The sequence below is a fragment of the Myotis davidii genome, unplaced genomic scaffold (genome assembly GCF_000327345.1).
Source record: "Myotis davidii unplaced genomic scaffold, ASM32734v1 scaffold125, whole genome shotgun sequence".
Lineage (NCBI taxonomy): Eukaryota > Metazoa > Chordata > Mammalia > Chiroptera > Vespertilionidae > Myotis > Myotis davidii.
The window spans coordinates 6475437-6480836 of NW_006299390.1; positions in this window are offsets into that span (position 1 = coordinate 6475437).

Consider the following 5400-nt stretch of genomic DNA (forward strand, 5'->3'; position numbering starts at 1 on the left):
TAAAAAAGGAGTCATCAGTCCCACGCACTTTCCAGAGTACCTTGGGTTTCAAGGACTCGGGGTAATCCTCCGCGACTCTTCTCAGCTTTCTGGGCCCTGGACTCCGCCCTGGGAGTCATTCTTTCTTTTTAAAGAAAGTTAGCACATGTTTGCAGCTGAGTCATTTTGTCGGCCTGTTTCTTGCCGGTAGAATTATGGTGACCTGACAGCATTTTTTTGTTTTGTTCTCTCTTAATTGATCTTTTTCCTTCTTAGTATTCTATAACCAGCAAGAAAAAAACAACAGGGTGCACCTTCTACAAGGTTCCTGGAAATCTCATTTAAATATCCAAGTCCATAGCGTAGAAGTTCTCCACAAAACTGCAGGACATAATTCACTGAAGATTGCTGCCACTGAATACAAGGACCCTCTTTCCTCTAGTCCAGTGATGGCGAACCTATGGCACGCGTGTCAGAGGTGACACGCGAACTCATTTTTTTGGTTGATTTTTCTTTGTTAAATGGCATTTAAATATATAAAATAAATATCAAAAATATAAATCTTTGTTTTACTATGGTTGCAAATATCAAAACATTTCTATATGTGACACGGCACCAGAGTTAAGTTAGGGTTTTTCAAAATGCTGACACACCGAGCTCAAAAGGTTCGCCATCACTGCTCTAGTCTCTCATCACATGTTCCTCCTTTCCATCCAAGTTCTCACCAGTAGCACATTTACAGTTTATCTGTTCATGACAACGTGGGTGTTTTCTAGGAGAAATATGTTTTCTCTCCCATGGTCCTGACTTCCTTCTGAGCCCTCCCTGGGAGTGATGCTAATGTCTGTGTCTGTGAGTGTGGCAAGGCACACTAGGCCTTTCCTATTGTGCTCCTCAGCGGCCTCTGTCTACTGCCTCATTCCAAAGCCATTTTCACATTTTCCTGTTTGTTGCTGAAGCACTGCACTTCCAGATATCCTTACTGATGTCTCATGTGTAACTTCAGGGAATGCATAATGACTGTAATTTTAGACTCTTCATTCCTTTGTAATGTGTGTGACAGTCACAGTAAGAGCAGAACTACCAGTTTCTGGTGCTTCAAATGCTATTCCACTTGAGACATAGTGTGAAAGAATAAGACTTTTCTTTATTTGCTTCCTCTTCAATGAAGTTCTTCCTGACTGTCCAGTCTAAATCAGTCTTCCTACCTCTCCCTTCATAATTACACCATTTTGAAATCCCCTTGTGCATTTACATCTTTATTGTCTGTGATGTCTATGGGGTTGGCACCATCAGAGCGTGAATCTGGCCAGCTTGTTTATCACTAATGGAGTGGTACATAGTCCTTTTATAAATGTTGACTGAGTGACTAGTTCAGGGATTGAATATTAATTTTGACTAGTAGTTCTTTAAAGTGCCTTGGGTAATTTTAGTGAATTTTGACCCCGTTTATCCACAGTATCTCTTTTATATTTTGCTGGCTGGTGGAATGAAAGCCTACAGCATCATTCCTAACACAGTTCTAAGAAATGAAATTAATTGGGAGGACCAAATTCTTATTGCATAATCAGAAAAATATTGTGATTCTTAAAAGGTAAAGTGAAATGTGATTTTATATTTGAATATTCGGGACATTTTGTTTTCAACAAGATTGTTGCATTGCTACTTCACATGTTATTTGATTGCTTTCTTTTTTTAAATTGTAAATATTTTTAATTGAGAGAGAGAGAGAGAGAGAAGCATAGATGTGAAAGGGAAACATAGAAGATCAGTTGCCTGTAACCTGGGTATGTTCCCTGATTGGGATTGAACCTGCCACCTTTTGGTATATGGGACAATGTTCCAACACCAGCCAGAACTCCACTGGTTTCTTAAAATGCATGCAATGAGGCATTAAATATATTCTCACAGTCATTTCTGTCACATGGGATGATGTGGTGCTCATAAGCTTACCACAGTCTATTCTTTATGTCTTGCTTGTCCTTAGGTGGTAAGAGTTACCATTGGTGGCATTTGTAAAGGTGGTTCTGTGTCCTTGGTGTCAAGTTATGTCATAGTTTACCACATCCTTAAGAGAATTTATAATCTACTTAGGGAAATAAAATCTATATATATAAAAGCCAGGCGATCGGAATGATGGAATGACCGGGACGACCGGTCCCTATGACACGCACTGCGGCAGCCAACCGGCCCGATCAGGGCTCTGATCGGTCTCTCCTCACCCCACTCAGGGGCAGGGCCGCCCGGCCAACCGCCCACGGCCCCTCCCCCTGGCTGGCCCCGCCAGTGATCACCCCCACAATTGGGGACAGCACCCTTTCCCCCAGCTGGCCCCAGCCCCAATTGCTCCCCCCATCAGGGGCAGGGCCAACTGACCTGCGGTCCCCCACCCCGCAGCCCAGCCCCGATAGGAACCCCCACCCCAATTGGGGGCGGGGCTGGATGGCCAACCTCCTGCATCCCCTCCCCTCTGCGGGCCAGGCCCCAATGGCCCCCATCAGAGAGGGCTGGCCAGACCCCACCCATGCACAAATTCATGCACCAGGCCTCTAGTATATACATAAAAACAGTTCCTCAAAATGGCAGATAGTAAAGGAATGGTATTACAACAGAGACTAGAGAGGCGAGCTTTAAGATTGAGGTCTTAGCTGTTGATCTTGTGGAATGAAGGTATAGGTAGCATGTCTTCCAGAAATTACTACGGTTATAAATCTGTCCATTTCCTTCATGTATTTCTGAGCTTATTTTTTGATCCTGATTGGCCTTAGGCTCCGTATTGTGTGGTCATTTACAGTTTAGGAGTTATACGTGTCATCTTTGAATCTAGCTTTCTTCACTCTCTGTGTATAAGGAATTTTATCCTTCCAAAATTTATTTAGCTCTGTAAGGAGACTCTCTAGATAGGGAAAGGTGGTTGACCCAGAACTCTGGCAGTAAAATGTTTTCCTTGAGACTTTGGGCAAGTTACCGCAGTTCTTTAAGCCTCAGTTTTCTTTTCTATAAATGTCAGGCAGTGTGCCTATCTCATAGTGCTGGGGGGAAAGTAAGCTAATCCTGCTAATGTACGTAGAAACAGGAAGGGCATGGCACATAAGTTCTTATAAATACCAGCTGTTTTAAATACTTCAGCGACTCTTTGGGGTCAGCCCTCCTTTTCTGCCTCCTTGCAGTTTGATCCATTTATGGTCATAGACGTTCTTTTGTTGGCTCTTCTTAGCAAAGAGTGTGTTACATAGCAGAGGCTTCAATAAATATAAAATCAGTCTTAATGCCTAGTTTCTGATCCCACCAAAACTTCCTCATGGGACTTGGATTTCTGTTAGCAGAATGCCCACTGGGAATAGAGCAGGTAAATATCTGTGCTATGTCAAGAATTCTATAGGGAGTGAATCTTAAGTAACTGCACATTTAAAAGTAGCTTTCTCTATGTTTTATGACCAATTTTAAAACAAATGCAGTAATTTTCTACAGACTTTTTTTTCTCTTGAAAATAAAACAAAGCTGTTGGTGTAAATTACGAAACATTATTTGAGTTGATTGAAATGAATGTGAATTTCTCTGGGGAGTTTATGATTACTTTCTACAAATTTTAAAACCTTTTTGAAATTCCCTGTACTGATGACTCACAGAGATTCCTAATAAAACTCCGGAATTACCATGAATTTATTTTTACAAGAGAAACAATATCTCTTGAAAAGTGGCAGTAACCTTGATATACAAACAAGGAAAGGCTGAATCTGTGATAGTATTTATGACTTTTAATCACTTTTCAAAGGAGTCCCTAAGACTTAGCCTTGAATTACCTAGAATTCCTTCTGTGTACCTTGCCTTTCTGAGGAAACAGTTCAGATTTTACTTATCTAAGGTACATATTTTTTCTTGGTTGGGCACATGCCTTTTATTTGACAGCCTTTCTTGGTATTTAAGAGCCACGTAAACTGCTCTTAAGATCAATGTACTATAACAGGAGTTAGAAGAAAACTGCCTTCTTACTGGTATTTCTAAGGTGATCTAATTTCAATAATTACATTTACTTATATTCAATTTAAAATTGATCTCCTGAGTTTTCACACACTGAGCACATCAATGTTACCAGCAGCCAGATCAGGAAATGCATGTAAGAGATTTGTTGTGTTTGTAAAAAGTCCTAATGCTGGCCAGTCAAGTTGTCAGCACTGATGAAGTGATGCTCCCCTACCTCAAGGCCTGCACCCTGCACTTGCTCACTCATTCCTCTTTCTTGCCTCCGGGCCCTTCCCATCTATCCTGATTCTCTCTGCGGTCTTCACCCTTCTTTAAAGACTCCTGTGTCCTGCTTCATAAACATTCTCACCTCATGCCCAGCATTAAATCTAATAAAACCCAGTACACGCTCTATAGTTCCATTTACAGGAGGGCCTAGGACGGGCTAGAGAAATCAGAGCAGTGGTGGCCTTCCAGGTGCTCATGGACTGAGCGAGGGCACAGGGAACCTTCTATGACACAGCCAGTGTTACAGGTCTTGCTATGAGGGATGCTTACCCAGGTGTAAACATGTGGAAAAATTACTTAACCTGTACACTTAAGATGTGTGCATTTTACTCTCTGTAGATGATCTTCCAGTTAAAAATGTAAGAAATTCACTTTCCACTGTAACCACTTACATAAGAATGCAGGTATGCCTGGATATCTGAACCCTCACCGCAACTAGTCCCAATAATGACTTTCTCTTTCTTTTAATCCCAAACTTGCTATTTAAATTAAAAAACCTGCTGTGCAGTGAAACAAACAAACAAACAAACAAACCTAATAAAACCCAAGCAAAACTGCTCATACCCTCCTTAAATATGGTCTCTGCTTAGGACGAGAGGTGAGTGAGAGGTGTGTGAAGGGGGTGTGGGGGGAGGGTCTCTCAGGACTGCCATTGTGCCCTGGTCCCTAGTAGCCAGCTTGTTTCATGTCTGCTGGCACCTACCACTTCAGTGTGAATATCCTCCTTGGTCCATTGTATCTCATTTTAGTCACCGTCAGAGTCATCTCTCTTTTACTATCTCGACTCTCCCTTGTCTCTCATGGATGCTGTGCACCTCCCAATCTCTTTCTTTCCTGGGCAACCCTTTGCTACAGAACCAGTACGTGTAGCTAAGCTCTGAGCTATCTTGAGTGTCCTGCCTTTTCCTGTCGCCTCAAGCATGAGGGAAATTATATGTTGCATCTATTCTGCAGTGGTGCCCACGTGCAGGGGAGAGAGGGGCTCAGTGCTCCCTCTGCTTACCCACACTTCTCTACCAGGCCTCTCTGCTTCTAGCCATCCCTTCATCTTCTCTGACATACCATTCACCTCTGAAACGTTGGCACAAAGAGGAGAAGATAGTGGTGACTCCCTGCCCCCTTATCCTCATCACTTTCTGCAGTTTCTAGTAGGTAACCGATTACCCTGTG